General features: G+C 37.9%; 1 protein-coding gene and 1 long non-coding RNA gene across 4 annotated transcripts in view; one reads left to right on the top strand and one right to left on the bottom strand.

Moving 5' to 3' along the window:
- Window positions 1-18005, top strand: part of lingo1a (leucine rich repeat and Ig domain containing 1a) — a 110867-nt gene that overhangs the window by 34499 nt on the left and 58363 nt on the right. For 2 of the 3 annotated variants that reach the window (XM_047333395.1, XM_047333394.1), the window contains one exon: window positions 17221-17366. The gene's annotated coding sequence lies outside the window, so the exon portion shown is untranslated. The remainder of the gene's footprint in view (window positions 1-17220; window positions 17367-18005) is intronic. The other variant, XM_035642791.2, reaches the window with a different exon arrangement.
- On the bottom strand, window positions 1959-6783 carry LOC118315484. The gene is made up of 3 exons (XR_004794865.1): window positions 6665-6783; window positions 2768-2851; window positions 1959-2284 (listed from the first exon to the last, which is right to left on the bottom strand). It is a non-coding gene; the product is annotated as an uncharacterized LOC118315484 (long non-coding RNA).

The raw sequence follows: 18005 nt of genomic DNA, 5'->3' as shown, positions 1-18005 counted from the left end.
AATGACTAAGAATCTCCATAGATATTGTTCTGTCACCATATAGTACCAGAGCTGCACATAGCATGACACAATCGGGGGCAATCACACTGATGTGTTTATTTTAATTTATTCAATGTTTTCTTTTGAATTTGTTGAACTCAAGGTAGATAATGAGTAACAATTTGATAATGTACCAGTGGTCTATCTTCCCCAAATTTCAAACATGGCCTGATCTGTGGAACTAATTAGAATCATTTTTGTTAGGTAAGATGGGACCAAGGATTGCTTAAGGCCACCATGGCTAAATTAATGTAACTAATACAGGAAACATTGGATTTAATAATTAGATTCACCAGAAACGCATATTATGTGGATTGGTTTTGTCATGACCAATACACTTAAAAGGTTCAGTGTCAGATTAGGCTTACTGAATTGATACGTCCCTGATAAAAAGACAATGACATAGGTAAGACTCTCCCATAGTTGGAAAAACAAGCCAGAGAAGCCATCTTTTTTAAAAGAATAGTTCCAATACCTTTTGTTATCAGAGGTTTTAAGATCTCTGCCACTGAGAATTATGGTACCACCTTACACAATGGAGAGGAAGGAAATTTGCTTTATGACTTTGCAACATAAATCCATCAAAATATTACACGAAAAAAAAGAAAAGAATAAGGCACAATATCCTTGTCACTCAAGGTAATCCACAAACCCTGCTCTACACAGCTACACTGAGAAAAATAGTGGAGGTATTTTGGTGGAAAATAGCTCTCAATAGTGACCTTTTAGTGTCATGCCGTTATTCTTTCATGACATATCACAGTTTATACTGTATGTTGTGATTTGTAGTTGAAGTATACAAAATACTGCACATGAGCCAGTTATTAATTTGATTGAATTGAGTGTTTGCTTGTTTAAGGATATTTATTTACAAAAATGTTAATGAACAGCCCATCTTGTGATTGATACCCATGCAGAGCATCCATCTTACAGTCATACTGTATGTAACTAAAGGGACTTCAGTGCAGTGTTGCTTGATATTTGAAGTTTTTCTACCATTTATTTTGCTGCCAAGTCTGCATTTTGTGTGTTTACAAGTAACACAACATGTGAAAACTTGCATCTTGTTTACTTTCTGTTACTTCGAATACTTTGATAAACAATAAACATGGCTCCCAATCTGATCATAATGGCTGCGAATTAGTATATGAAGTAATCGCCAACTGCATTTGATTTATTACATAATGCTCTCAGAGAAAAGACAAATGAATATCCATTTGAGTCACTATGGAACTATATTGATCCAGGTGGTTTGGTTTAGCTGTGTGTTATTGGGCTCTGCTGGCTGTGAGCACAATCAATCAAATTTTTTGACACCTCTCCTGTCACCTTGAAGTCTGTCTTGACAATAAAAAAGTGTCTGCGCCTTTTCACTCAATCATGTCCTCCCTGCACGCCAGCAGGGTGTCAGTCTTTAGATTCTAATGATAATGGCTCACAGATGGCCTGTGCTGCATCAGTAAACAGGAAATAAGTCTATATTTTGAATAAAGGAAATTAATAGAATGCAGGAAATAAAGACCACACCATTTGGGTAATAAATCCTTACTGTTAAACAAAACAGTTTGTTTTTTTTCTGAAAGACTATTTTGAACTAAGGTAATTTAGTGTAGTGACGTATGAACACCTTGTATCAAGTCATTTTTGACAGCAGTTTTGAGAACGGTTATTAAGACCAAGAGGATACTTTACAGTTGATTGCTGCTTAAAATCAATTAAATAAAGAACACATTTTTGATTACATTGAAGGTAGGCATGAGGCAACCCTAATAGGACAACTGTGTTGTAATTTATTGCAAGTGTAGCTTTTAATTTACCAAGCAATTTTCATGATGGAGATCACATGTAATGAGATTTTTCAGCATCTCTTCACATTACTGACTAAGATTCTTAAAGTTGAAGCTTGTAAGGATAAAAACTGTTTTTTGAAGGTGATTTATTGAAATGAAGAAAAGGTTAACATCATTTGTGTACTGATGTAAATTTCAGGAGGATGGAAAAAACCAAACTGACCAAACCAAACTAGGGTCTCGTTTAATATTGAATCTTGTTTTGTAAAGTTTTGTGTACTGTACTATAGGTAAGGTTGACAAAACAGGCAGCTGTGGCTCAGGAGTGGGTTGTCCACTAACAAGTGAGTCAATGTTTCAATCCCTGTGTCCTCCACTCGGCATGCTCCTCCTTTGGCACGACACTCAACCCTAAAAATTGCCCCTGATGGCTGTTCCGGCAGTGTACGAATGATCTGTGATGGAAAAAACGAAGAGGCAGTGAACATGTGTGTGCGTGTGTGCCTGTGTGTGTGAATGGGTGAATGTACTGTAAAGTGCTTTGGGTGGTTGATAAAACAAAAAAAATCTCTATATAAATGCAGTTAATTTACCAGTTCATTAATTTACAAAAACCAAGCTAGGATCTCATTTACAATTTTATCTTGTTTTGATAAGTTGTGTACTGTACTATAGATGGAGCTGAAATTATTGGTTTAATAATTGATAATAATAATAATCTGCAACTCTTTTGATAATGAATTCTTTTCAACTACTAATCAAGCAAAAGTAGAAAAAACTATCTAATTCCAGAATTTTATATAATATTAAAAGTGAATATCTTTTGGGTTTTGGACTGGAATCAGACAGACTGAGTTGGGGCAGAGAGAAAAGCAGGGTAAAACCTTGGGCAGCCTGTCACTACATCATTGGTGCAATACAGAAAGACAGGCACTCACATCCATAACTTTGGGTTAACTCCAAACGTCTTGACCTGCCCGTCTTGTGGCAGACTCAAACATGGAAGAGGAGTGTGAGGATGTCTGCGAGGAAAGAGTTGTCATGGCAGTGCGTACTAATTGCTGTTTTTATTAATGTCCAATTAGTATGTTTTGGTTTATTCAAAGAGGGTAATGAATGAATAAATACTTGAATTGAATACGATAGTGTTCATACCGTAATTATTATTATTTCAGCTTTTAATTAAGATTACATTTAGTAAATACTGTCCGGAGCTGTGCCTTGATAACTGACCTATCATGAAAACCCTTTACTTGCCCTGCTGCATCCAAAAAACCATCTGTAACAAACCACTTGTGAACAACTATCAATCCTTTCAACACAAAAGTAGTTGGGTAAAATGTTACTGTTCCTATTGCTGTCTGATAAATGGTGGCCAGTGTTGTGGGCCTGAATTTCCAATTTTTTCTCTGTGGCTTCTCCATTCGGGCTGGTGCCTGTACAGCTTTTGAAGGATCGAGAGGTAAATGCAAAACAGCCTCTGTGATTTTCGGCCACCTTGCCCCGCTTTGATGTAAGGCCCTGTTTGAGTCAACGGCATTGTGCATGGGTTGCTTTCCTCACACCTTTTTGTTGGGTTTGTTTTAATGCTATGTATTGTCAAACAGGAACAGACCAGGAAGACAGTGCAGTCTTGAAACACTTATCTGCAACTTCTGTCAGGTACAACTCCTCTGCAGTGGTGTGATGTGTTTAATGTGACCGCCTACAACAGGATTTACTACTGAACAATTTTAAGGGAAATCCATCAGTTGTTTGCAATATGGAAAACTCTGGGAAATGCAACACAGAGCCCTGATAGTACTAAAATGTTCTCTAGCTGAATAATTGAAGCCTCATTTGAGCAGTGGCAAATTGAGGATAAGGGTGTTTTGGCAAACTGCCTGCCACTGTATCTAAGGAGGAAGCTGCACTATGAAACTCTATCGCTCTGCCTCTTCGGTCAGTATTTACAGTCTTTTATTAACTTGTGATGAAAAAAAAAAAATCTCCTTAAAGATGGCTAAGATTAATACTGATAGGATAAACCAAGGGAATAAAAAGCCCTATAAAAAAGAACTGAAATCTTGATTCAAACTGATAAGTTGTCATCTTTTTTTTAAATTTAAGACATGCAGTGTATATATACGGTATGCCTCCGCTGCAATCAATACTTCCAGGCATGTGTCCTGGATCCTGAATCATTCTCAAGCCTTACAGTACCTTTCCTATTTTGCTTCAATCTATTTACATACAATTTTCAAGTCCTATTATACTAAGAATCCAGCTGTATCATAATACGTATTTATGGCTGCAAACAAAGCAGACATTTCTGTCTGTGTGGCTTACTTATATTCGAAACCCGCCCTGTGAATGGCTGGGAAGGCCTATCCAGAAGTCAAGTTCCCCTACAATGGCCGAGGCTTCCCTTCTTTAATATGTCAATCACGCTGACAGACGGCGCTTATCTCCCAGTGAGAGAGAAATGGACCCATCCTTCTGTCAGTTGATCCATACTGGCAAAAGTCACAGAGTCTTTCAGGAGTTCATCAGTTGCACATCACAGATAAGGCTGAGATAGGGGGGGGGGATCTCAGGGGTCCCCCTTTGCAGTCAACAGTGCTCAGATCTGAGGACCCTAGGTAAACCTCATCTGGGATGTGATCATATTCACCATTCATTTAATAGTGTTTTTTTCTGGTTCAACCAAAATGCAAAAAGAAGGGGATAGTGTGACAAATCATTTTTAACACACAGTATATTTTTGTTTTAAAGGCTATTGAATATAACATGCACAGAACTGCAATGGATAATTAAATGCAATTTGTGATATTGTGTAACAGTAAGACTGCTGAACTGTGCTTTGATTGATTGATTGATTGATTGAGCGATTGCTTCATGACTGCAATATTCCCAGGTGAAATTAATTTGAGTGATGAACAAATGTAAATTTAAAAAGTGCCTCAGAGGCAGTCTGTAGTGGTGGTGGAAAGTAACTTAGTACATTTATTCAGGTACTGTATGAAATAAAGTTTTGCAGTTTTTTGGTTCAAACTAGTTCTTACTCTAACAACTACTACAGTAAATTGTTGCTAATGCATTGATGCATTAGTAACAATCTAATAATGTAATGTATAAATCACACACATGTATATATATATATATATGTGTGTGTGTTTTTGTATACATTAAGTAAGCTTTGCTTGTTTTACTTTTGCATCTTTACGTTTGGAGAACAGGGTTTGTGTTTGTTGTTGAATATTGTAGGTTTTTGTTTCTATGATGTGTGTAAATTATCTGAATACCATCTCCAAGTCTGGTATGTACAGGACATGATGGAATACCTGGACTAGTCAAAAATGAAATGAGAAGCTACACCTCTTGACTAACAACTGTCAAAACAGTGACCACAACTTGCATTGCTCATGTAAGTGTTTCAGAACTATACATGCACTTGCCATCAACAAAACTAAACTCTTCTACAACACCCATTTAGAAAAAATTGCACAAATGATTAATGCTAATTTATTTTTCCCATTGCATTTAGTCCAGGGATGTGACAGGATTCTTAGCAAAGTATGACGTTTCCATGGCTCATTTAAAATTTAAAACAAGAAACAAAATTCTAAATCAGTCATTCAGCCATTGAGATGTGGTGACTGTAGGATAAATGTGTCAGCATCTCATTACTTATCTGCCCAAATTATTCAGACTGTTCCTTAGCCCCAGTCAGTAAGGAGTTGGACAGCCTTTGCGAATCACAAATTAAAATTCGCTATTAATCTCAACACCCTAAAATGCCACTCCGTTGCACTTAATCTCATTTATGCTTTTGAAATAAGCACAAGTGCTTTTGGCAGCATTTTTTTTTTTGTTAGTCATGCACTAAATCTCAAGTGTTTCACAGCAAACTCTCAAGTCATTTCACACCATCTGCTGCTCTAGAATTTGCCTCTTTTTACTTTCCTTTCCTTGGACCTCTCCTCAATCCATTTGCAAATGAAATGTCTTTGGGTATAAAGTTGAGTATTTTGCTTCTGGTACCATGTGGTGAATATGGTATCAGGTTGCAGCATTAATATAAATCATTCCCTAAGCGTCACATAGGGAGTATTAACAGTAAGTATGCCTCTGGACATGGTGTCACCATAAAATTATTATTAAAGGGTAAGGGAGGGCTTAATGTGCAACTGCAATAACAGAGTTTGTTTGCATAGAAGAAAATATATATTGTTGATTTTCGTTTTCTTTACATAGTTGTCCGGCAATCAGTCTGGAGAGGGGTAAACTGAAGCCAAGACACCAATGGCATTGGTGATGAATTTGTAGCAGTTGTGATACTGAGTCAGCAGAAAGCAATGTATGTTGATGACCTTTTTGATGAGGATGGTTCAAGGTGAGGGCCTATGTGTTTTCTGTAACGTCACAGCAACATCTGGCCATCGGATACAGTACAGTGTCCGTCATGGTGATGTTGTTCTGCTGCAGTCAGGGCATGTAATATTAAGGAACTTTTATGATGCTGCCAATTTATTATGATGACAGCCTCCTACGCATGCATAGACTGAATTTGCGATCATATTCCACTAAGTTGTACATTTTCCCAGGGCTTGTTATTCCTCTTTGCTCATTTCTTAACAGCATCTCCATTGATCAATCTAATCTAATGGATACCATAGTCAGTCACATAGAAATATGGCCTACTGTGTGAGGTATGTTGTTGCTGTATTTCCTCAGGAGGAGTTTAAAAGTTATAATCATCTGATATTTTGTTGTTTTACCACCTTTATTCTGACGTTAAAGCTGACTGACCCTGTGTCAGCAGATGTGAGACGCATAGCAAAATTATACTTTACCCAGTACTGTCATTCAGCTGTTGATCGAGCCCTTATAGGGGCTGTGTGTCTATAGCGCCCCCATAATTGAAGCTTTAATCATGTTTATGTAATCATGTAATAATGTTTAATAGTTCTTTGCTATTTTACCAGACTTTCGCTCCCCTCGTGGAGTAAAAGGTCTTGGTCATCAAAGAGATGGTGGTGCTTTTATGACCTCATAAAGGACACCATTTCCTTAGAGATATACTTTCAATGTAAAAGAGATCAGCAACGCTATCACGTCAGTAAACCTTTCTTCACATTATAAATTTGTTTCTACAGAAAGCTAGCCAAATTTGCAATTACGTTAAGTGAGGGCAATATTTCAGGATTTTATTGTGGGACAGACAGCCATTAAGAAAATTATTGAGAAAAAATGTCTAATCAAACAGTTAAGAACTTGTCTACAATATATTGTCATTTTGCATTCAATATGAGCTGAATTTGACAATTTTGCCAAATTTGGAAATTCTGCAGAGAGCAACTCATTCCATTGCAGGTCATTGGAACGCACATTTTGACTGTTTCATTGGCCTGGGGAATTTCAGTAGTTGATTAGGCATTTAATAAAGGTTGGACAGTCAAGGATTTTTCTTTCCTATACTGCACAATACAAAGAAAATGAATTAATACAAGAGAATGAACTATAAACATAGCATTTACAATACACTGCAAAAAAATGTCTTACATCTCAGGGAATTTCAAGGTGATGATTTTTCTGATGAGGAGTATACGACACGGTGACATATTGTGTTCGAATATATTGTCTCATGAACCAAGAAATGTCTTTGCTAACGTGATAGTTTAACAATTAAAACAGCTCAACTTTTCTTTAGCGAGAGAGACAATGGATTCTATATCACATCATTTTTTATGTAACATCTCGGATGGAATGATTCATGAAATCGTTTAGGCATCATTTTCAGGGATGCACAGCTTCTTAATGATATTATAATTATACAGTGAAGATTAATTTGCTTGTGAGAAGCAAATTATTTGATGGATTATCTCGAAATTGGCATGGAATGGTGCAAATGGGGAATCGTGACAGAGTTGTGATTTTACACTGTGTCCTGAAATGACCAAAGCATATATTAATATATTTAAGCACCACTGGACCTTTTTCACTGTGAAAACTTGTAAAGGTACAATGCACATCTAAATAAAACAACACCACAATTGACATCAGGTTTAGTTTTTTCCCTATTTCGAGGGAAATTGCTCCTCACAAATGAGTAGCTAATTAATTGCTAATCCATTAATTACAGTGAACCTGCGATACTCCCCGGACACTTCTGTTATCTGCCCCATTCCAACTGCTGCCTTTTAATTAGAGATGGAACTAACGTGACGTCCACAACTTACTGCATCCCTCCCCCCCCCCCCCCCCCATGACACAGACTCATCCAAACTTTGCTATGATCCCTTAATTATGTGGGTTGTGGTGTACTTTAGAATTAAGTCATTAAAATGAACTCAGGCTCCTTAAAGAGGGGGAGAGGGGTGGGGATGCAGGAGAAACTAACCATGAACACAAGGTCGCCATGAAAACTCAGGGAGCAAATAATTACTGTTGCATGTCAAGTTTTCTATTTCGTAATGGGAGGTTTTTGTTGTGTGTGTGTGTGTGTGCGCCTGCGTGCATGCACACGTGGGTTTTGTCTTTGCCTTTTGCATGTGTTTCCGTTTTCTTTGCTACATAAAAAGCTTTTCAAGTTGTATCATTGAGAATAAATGGGAATGGTTCGAAATAGTACATATGTATAGTACATATGTAAGAAAATATGTAAGTAATGTAGAAAAATAGTGGTCACAGGTTTTACCTCTCATGGTTTAAGGCCTATATTGCTATTTCTGGTCTGTTTTGTGTTCACACTGGCTTCGCATAAAGGGACCAAAGGGCCGGTCCATCATATGGTCTGACAAGTAACTCATTCCATGGACAGTTTAAGTGAGTATCACTCTGCATCATCAGCACTACACGTGCTCCAGCGGGGACCTCCAATTCTGTCGACTGACAGGAGATCATGCAACACTCTGCTGCACCTTGTGTATGTGTTTCTTTGGTGCCACAAAAAGCTCACAAAAAATAATTGACTATCACTATCACCATTACCTTAACAAGCTCATTAACCATGCGTTGGTAAAGCAAATTAAGGCGGTCTACGCTCTGAGGTAAAAAAAAACTGTTAACGGTTGAGGCACTAATTTAGGAAAGAGTCGATCTGGTTGTTTTTACTGCACATGAAATAGTTCATCGTGTGAGTTGTTGTCATATGTATATACTGACGAATGGGTAGAGAAAAAATTTAATGTGTTGTGTCTGTATCTAACGTTTCTTTCTTTTGAATCAACCTGCCAAAATACAAAGAGTAGAACAAAAGAAAACAGTAGCTGCTCATTCTCACTGTCTGATGGATCAGGAGAAATTCCTGCATTCATGTGGTGATGCTCATACATGTATATGTATATTGCTTATTCAAATTTCTTCCTGAACAGCTCACATCGCATCAGCAGATGGATTTGACTCGTAATTAATCTTCTGAATTCATGCTTAATTGCCATCATAAATCCTGCACCTGGTCTATTTTACTGTCATAAATGAACCAGGCTAAAACCCCTGGAACAGACAGTTTAGGTGGTAAACCAAATTACCAACCAACATGTTTCATTCTGTGCATGGACACAGGACGCAACACACACAACTGTCTTCCATTTATCATAAGGACCTCCAGCCTCTATGTAATAGCTCAGCTCATATCATATCTGTATGATATTTGGTTTTAGACTTTAACAGACAAGTACTGTCTGTCAAATGCATTTGTCAAATATCATTTTACCCCAATTAGAATTTGAAATGAGGTGCATTCTATGCTCATGTGACCTTGAGAAATTTGATTTCTAAAACAGAAATAGAAACTCGAGAAATCACTTGACTGTGGATCACCTTTGAACCTGTGCACTTTCACCTATGACAGTGCCGTAGAATTTAAAACAGACAGGAATATTTAAAATGGCATAGCAGTGCAGGGGAATGGAGAAGAACAGAGTCAGTAATACAGGTGGTGGTAGTTTCCCTGTAAGCCTGGGAAAATAGCATGACTGACCCGAATGGCTTGAAGCTTTGAAGCTTTGTCCATTGCATTATGTATGCATTACCACAAAAAATCCCATAATAGCACATGGAATATGGAAGAGTAATCCAACAATTTCCATAGTGCATCAACATAATTGTTAACACAATTTGTTATTCATAGACGAGGACATTTTTTCAATCTGGGAGATAGTTTTTCTCTCTGCAAATGTTACCAGCACTAACACAATGACACGTAACCACACAACGTGCTTTTCAACAACGTTGGCAAGTCTGGAATGGGCTGTGGGCCGCATGCTACAGAAAATGTAATATTAGATCCAATTTCTGTCCTCTCTCTCTGCCTCTCATAATTCTCAAAAAACCCCGAAAATGGACTTAAGAGTTTTGGAAAAAAGCAAAAGGCAGCATCACATTATTATTTTTTATCCGACACAGATATCTGTAATAACAACTGTACAACAAGTCCTCCAACTCATACGACTACCCCTAGCAGCTGTGCACATGACTATCGCTAGAGGTCTGCGGATTTTAAAACGACCACATAAGTCGTAATAAACCGTTACTATACAAAAACTACTCATCTGGTCGTTTTTTGGTGGAGGACACTCTCCTACTGTACTGTAATGTAAATTGGAGATCCCAAAGCACAGCACTATAGTGAGTGGTGTTTAGCTTATGTCAGCTGGTCACACTGCTCCTTGGAAAGAGTCAATGAAATGCAATAGTCTGAGAACGCTACGTGAGGGAACAAACATGAATATTAAAAGCACATAAAATAAAAGTTGCAATGACATGACATTCAATATGTTAGCATCTGTGGCTCTTCTTTGTTACTGTTGCTATTGTTGACACTGACACCAATCACATCAGAGACTTTTCATACTTGGTTACAGATCGTAAAGAGAGTAGATTAAGAATCAAGATAATGTTATGGCTTATTGTAAAAGGGCGACTCTCTAAGTAACTCCATATGAAATCATTGCTTGTCAATTTAGCATTTTGTACAGATTCACCAATTTCAGATGAGGTTGAAAACATGTGAATTAGTGAACTTTCGACATGGACAGAGCCAGGCTAGCTGTTTCCTTATGTTTACTGCCTTTGTGCTATTATAAGCTAACCAGCACCTGGCTGTGATTTCATATTATTAGGGTCCAGTCATGAGAGTAGTATTGATCTTGCCATTGAACTGCCTGCAATAGAGCGTATTTTCAAAACAAAAACAATTTCCTTGCAGCCTTTTGTTAAAGAAGTGATCCTTTTAATATTATCTTTTTCTTTGCATTTATAAATTTGAGCATTTTTTGAGCCATGTTTGCACTTTATCAATGTTTATCTCACAGTCCTTTAATATATCATAATGAGAAAAACTATAAACTTATTGAAAGATAAAATATATATTTTTAAAAAGGTCAACTTATTCAGGTTTAAACAGATACGAGTCACAATACCATTGTTGTAAACAAATCCGAGCATATAGCGACTCTAAAACTAGATTTCCTCACTTTCTCTGTATGTTTTGTGGGAAATGCAATTTACAATTAAATAGTTTGATTTTTGAAAAATCATCCCGTTGTTCATTTTCTGGTTTTGATGCTACATCCCTCTCTGCTCTGCTATGTCCTTTAGTTTATGTTGGCTTATATTTGCAGAATGAAAATTCAGTGTAATTGACACTACTTACTGTAGTCACTATAATGGCTCAAAGTCTTTGTTTCCAAAGTAAAATATGTTATCAAAACTCACATAGACTTGTTTTAAGATGGTTTGTGGTGCTTGACGCTTGCGAGACGGAAAGTGTTGGATCAGTGACGCATTTCTGCTGTGGTTCCTCTGGTCTCAGGCACATTAGATTTGAAATGCAGAAAAAAAACACGTTAAGGTCAAAGGGCTGACTTACAACTTTCATTTCAGGGTGTTTACATCCATATTGGACAGAGACTGTAGGAAACACTTGACCTGTTCTGCTGCCATTTTCACTTAATTCCTGTTTTAAGTGCTGCATTCAGATCCCACTGTCTGATACAATATGTCTACATGTGTGTGCTTGGTTCTGAATGGGAGGACCATGTGTGATAGGATTACGATTAAAACTAAATTCTGTCTGATGGTCATTGTTTCATCTCAAGTCCAGTGTTCTACAGAAGAGATGCAACAAAAATGTCTCACTGTAATCTCAAAACAGGAATGCAGGGTCCAAAAAGAAACTTGACAGTCTTCGGTTGCAGATCAAATAAATCGTTTGACATGCATGTGCTGTAACATTGTTCTGCAATGCATTAAGGGTTGCTTGATTCGATTCATCCATTATTTCATTTAACAGTAACTGGACATCAGAAACTTCCGTCGGACTGTGACAGGGCCAGCTGAGGAAAAGTAACAGGCCAAAATACTGTCAAGGTTGAGGGTGTTCCTTTAATAACCCGGGCTGTCTGAGAGGTGGTCACGTGACACAGTAGCCTTCAGATTTTTCTCCTTACTCTTGTGATTTAAGAATTTTAAAATAAGGGCAAGGGCAACAGTGGCAGAAAGTGGAACTGAAATAATTTTCAATCACATAACATTACAGGCATTTTCTTTCAATGATTTTAATCAGGATAAAATGAATGCCAAGTTGCAGTGGGGATTCAATTTTACTTGATCTTATTCTAGCACCGCCGTAACCTCCAGGACACAATGACAGCTTGGGATGTGATGTTTATTTATTTATTATGCAGGTACAGTAGCCTTTGCTGGCTTGAGAAACCAAAGAAAAGGAGGAGAGGCAGTTGGCTATCATTTGCATGGTGCCGTGGACATAAATGTGTAATGTAAAAATAACTAACCACAGTTAAGAAGAAATAGAAACAAACATGATAAAAATATTAATTTGTGGGCTTATTGTTTTTGTTTGTACTATTTCCCTGATTCCAGACGTTATTCTAAACTAAGCTCACACTCTTGACTCCAGCTTTTAATTCAATGGACAAAATACAGCCTTGTCACTCTCAAACATGCATGTTCTATTCCTATTAAAGTAGAAATAATTATAAATTAAAATCATGTTTCACTTTCCTGTCCTCTTTTTTTTAAACAGTTTTTGGTTATTGTATAGTGATCAGAGACAGATGATTGGAATCGGTGCACTCACGAAGTGCTGACAGATCGTCTTTCTGGAGAAATTGAATATAAATTTGAAGAGAGTGCCCAAAAAGAATGACTTAATGTGAAACAGTCCCTGCTGTTTGTATAGTACATTGTAAATGCAGGGTCTTGCCTGCAGATGAATCCAGTTATTGTTGTTTTATCTCTGGCCTTTTGTTTGTCTGCTTTGTTTGTCAAAGCATATTTTAAACACTGTTTTTAAAGGTGCTATATAAATAATGATTATTGTTTTTTTAATTATTATCATTATTATTGGGTGAGTGAAGATTTTTCATCTACACATTTTGTCCCCCGAACACATCACCATGCTTAAAGAGTGTACGCACTTCCTCTATGAGCTTGTAGGTGCATCAACAAGTGAACGTGGGTTTAAGTTGAGCATATTTGAAGCTTGAGCATCCCTGCTCAAAGGTTTGTATGCTTCTAAAAATATATTTTTTAAGTTTTTTGAAATATAAAAGTATATCTCAAAGTCTTGTTTTTATTTATTTATTCATTTCGAATTCCTCGTTTGAGGGATTTTTAGTTTAGGATTACAGAGGCCAGACTATGGGAAGGTTTTGGAGTAATACACTGACTGAAAGTGTATCCCTAAGTGAAGATAAGAGGAACTGCAGCTGGGAGTTTTTTCTTGAAAAGTGATGTACCAAATATTTTGGCATCCACTAAGAGCTGCCATCTTAACTACTTCTTTATTTGTTTAATTTTTCACTGCATCTAATAAGTCTGCAATTTTGAAATATGGGATATTGAACAAGTCCATCCTCGGAAGTCACTGACAACTGTGTTGTTTGTCAACTCAGCCTGGAGACGGTGTGTTCTGTTCCGTTCTAGCCACAGATTTATTTACAGCTTGAAAGACCGGGTTAATGTTTTGGACAGGGGTGGTTGAAAGATGCTCTAAGGAAGTTAGAAATGTGTTACCCACTGTGCATGCCGCTATAAGGTAGACTCCCCGGGATCCCTGTTAGTCACTGGAGCCATGGTATGTTCTGCTGGGTGCCGGGGGGCGTGTGCCACGCGGGTGATGCTTTTGCCTGTCAGGTGGCCTGTGGTGAGACCTAATCCTGTTGAAAATAGAAATGTTTTCTGCCTTGGGATGAGGCAGGGGGTTGCAAGAGTGATGCGGCCGGCCCCAAGGAGTCAGTCATCCATGTGCACAAGGAGAGATAGCCTAATCTTGTCACAGACACGGGGGGAAGAAATGAAAGTCCCAAGCTATCAGTAGCAAAGACTTATGCTCAAGGAGATGATTTGTAAAATCATGCTAGCACATGATAGAAACTGAGAAAAGTTGATTTGATTTGATTACATTTTTTTACTTCTCAGGGGCTTCGCTGCTGTTGATCCGTGATTCACTTATGCACACATTTATTTCATTTACTATATCATACACTCTTACCCTTGGAATTACTTCTTCTGTTGAGCTCTATCATGCTCTAGTTTTCCACTCCACTTTGATTCCCTGTTCCGTTTTAGATGTTAAAATGTTAAATGTTGTGCAGATGCTGTTGATCAATGACTCATCCTCTCCCTTTCTTTCCAGTACTCTGTTTTCTATATGGGGTTTGGTTCCTATTAAGAATGTATGTGCGCGCGTTTGTTTAGCTGCGAATATCCCAAGGTTGTTGAAGGAGAAGTGGCTTGTCTCAGGTAACTGTGTGATTGCTGCTCTCCGCTCTGACTGGCATTTTCTAAATATGTCAGTATCATGTCCTTCTTGCCTGTGTCAACTATACTTCACGGAATAACGTTTGGTAGCTATTCGCTGCTCTGCATGCTGTGGTAGTGGTAGGGCGGTGGTGGCGGCAAGAGTGATATTCTCTGTGGTCCTGTCAGTGTGACGGAGTGGCAGGAATAATTTTTGCAAGCCCAAGCTGACGGCTTTCAAGGGGCGGAAACAATGGGCCAATTCCCTTATCAGGCTCTGCTTCACTCTTAAAATACCCAGCAGCAGTTTTAATGGGGAGTCGACTTCCAGGTTTCACTCAAGCAGCTCATTTTGCATTATCAGAGGAAAGCCGAACATAATATCTTTGCTGTTTCAGCAAGTAATGCCATCAATGCCTGAGTACAGCAGTGAGAATTCTTTAGTCGGAATAACACGGTATCTTGCATCAAATCGCATAGTGAGCAAGCATTCATGGTACTGAAGAGTAGAGAGGGTAGACAAAAAGAAGGTATGACTTTCAGTGATGAATTGTTTGCACAGCTGCCTGCATGAATAACACAAAATCTTATATAATGGTTTTGGGTTCAGACTTTTTTGAGAACCAACTGACCTAAAAACAGCAAATGTCAATCAAGACTTTTCCCAGCATCCACACGTGGGTCTTTGTGCGAGCAGAAAGTTCATGTTTTTTTACCAGGCAACCAACCAGAAATATTATTTTAAGTAAATGTGTAAATATGACTTCATAGGAGATATTGATTATTGTTCTATTTTTATACAAAACCAATACCACACAAAAATCGGTCTTAGCTTTACTTGCTTCTACATAGAGCAACTTACATTATTGTTACTGTTGCTTTTCAACATTCACAGCTTCATGCATTTAATTGTGTAACATATTTCATCTGCAGTTAGTGGATTAATTACTTGTTTTTGTTGCTGCCTATATGCACTGCTGTTATTTGCTACTTCATATTGCATATAGGCCAGTGATATCTTGAATTTTGCCAATAGCAGCACATAGAGGAATTCCAAGTAAAAATGTAATTGTATTTGAACATTACTAAATGTTTGGGGGTTTTGTTGGTAAATCCACATCCAAATTTTTTTTTTGTCCTAATCTGCCCACTTGTCACTCTTACTGTTACATATAAACTGTAACACAGATGCTAGTAAATAGTCTGGAACCAAGGATCATGCATTGGTATTAATTGTGTTGCCAGTAATCAGGCAGATGAAATGTAGAACATCTTGCTGAGGAAGGGCAAGGTGTCTCTATGACTGCCAACATCTCTTCAGACAAATTACAGCAGCACAGATGCTCCAACGCTTTGCTCTGGATCCAAGGTCTTACTTTTCCCAGCCAGGGAATCAAAGAGAAGTTAGATCCTTTCTGATTTAAATGCATGAGCTGTGCCTATCTGTATGTATCAGAATGTGGAAGATCAAAAGTTTCCCGGCCATTCCCATTCCCACTGTTTGCTGATGAACATGACTTAGCTGGATTAATGATATTACAGCCACAGATTTTTAGATCCAAGTCTCTTTGATGCTGCTTCTATTTTGATGAGCATAACCTGTCATTAGGTGCTCCTAGTAGCCTCCAGTGTAAAGAGCTTTAATTAAACATTGGTTATTGGTGAATATTGATTACTTCACCAGCAGCTCTTTTGTTATTTATTTTCTGTAATGAAGGAACAAATTAACTGTGACATCGGCAACCTCTGAAATACTAAAGATCTCTCTGGCATTTGCAAAGTCTGATCGTCGCTCACCCACAAAGAGGGAAATGGAGCGTGTGGTGATTACTGGCAGCCAGTGGAGATGTGAAATCCAAAAGCGAAGGTGAAGTACTGCTGTACGCCTTTGCAATAAGTTTATTCAGTGTTGAATTTGTGCATGTGTATTCCAATTGTATGTTAATTGTATATTGTACTTTAGTTTCCATCATTCCCATTGTAAATTGTAGGCCTTCATGGTGGAAAACAGTTGTTTGTGTTTTATATTTATCTTTTTCTTTTCTGCATTAAATAAATGCATAATTAATGTAATGCATTACAATTTTTTTATTTATTTATGTATATATATATATATATATATATATATATATATATATATATATATATGGGATGAATAAAGTATTTATCTATCTATCTATCTATCTATCTAATCCATTAATGTGACTGGAAAGGACATAATCCTTGCAGATGACTATGACAGTGGTTGATTGCAGCGAGGAGGCAACCCTGACTCTGTATGGCTCCATTGTTTGACAGCATTGTTTTCGGCCGGTTATTCTGACGCCCTCTACTACAATATCTCCCCTTGGAGTCTGAGCGCCTACCTCAGACTCTATCAAGACTTTGTCCTCACATATCGTTATTTAAATCTGTAATACGTAATTATTCTTCATTCACTTGTCTCTCCTGATTGAACCGAACATCAGTATAAATACCAACTGAAAGATGTCTGCCTGCAAGTTGTGTATGACTAATTATTGTATTATCACATACCATATATTATTGTATTTGTTGTTGCACTACTTCGTTAATACTAACTTACTTTTACTCATCTGATTTTTGATTTTGGGAGTAAGTTTCCTCTGTTGCTTGGTTCTCGCAGGTGGCAGATCAGTTGAAGAGTGAAAGCTGAGGGGGGATGTGGATTAAGGGGAGACGCTGCCCACCTCACACCTCCAGCCTCCCAACTTCTGCACAGTAAGCAGCTCCAGCAGCTCTTTGGAATCAGCAGGCCCGCAATTACTGCCTGTGGGTATTACTGCACTGCCCGACTTATGAGACGCTCCTGCTGATCAGCACGCACTGTACTGAACTTGAGTTTAGTGAGCAAATTTAACACCATCTCCTACTTCGGTGCACTGAAATCCACTGCATATGCAGGTCTTGTCTGGCACACTGTCAAAGCAGCCAACAATTAGCATAGTTAAGAAAAATTATGCAGAAAACAACATGACACCATCTCACATGTGACAGCGTGAGGGTGCAATAAACAATGGTTTCATGGAGTTGACTCATCTCACTGCAGTCTGAACACACACTTTAAACACTGAAATGCTTGATCTCCATATCTCATAGTGTCAATCAACATCACTGCACCACGTCAAACAAAGTCTGCACTGAAATGTACGAACTTCTAGATGGAACCTCTCAAGCAGATGGTTGGGAGGTTTGAAAACATTGGTTAGTGACTGTGTTGCCCCAGAAATATATACAGTATCTGTATATATAGTGATTATAATGTTGTACAACTGCTGCTTGTTACGTAATCACATTTTTGTACTCACAAGTGCAGGACTGTCATTTGTTTATGTCACGCGCAGTGACATGATACATAATACAACACCGGTGGCCCATTCACTCCACTGTTCAACAGGCAACGGTAATGTG

Source organism: Scophthalmus maximus, chromosome 7 (assembly GCF_022379125.1).
Source record: "Scophthalmus maximus strain ysfricsl-2021 chromosome 7, ASM2237912v1, whole genome shotgun sequence".
NCBI lineage: Eukaryota > Metazoa > Chordata > Actinopteri > Pleuronectiformes > Scophthalmidae > Scophthalmus > Scophthalmus maximus.
This window is presented reverse-complemented; position numbering and strand designations above follow the sequence as displayed.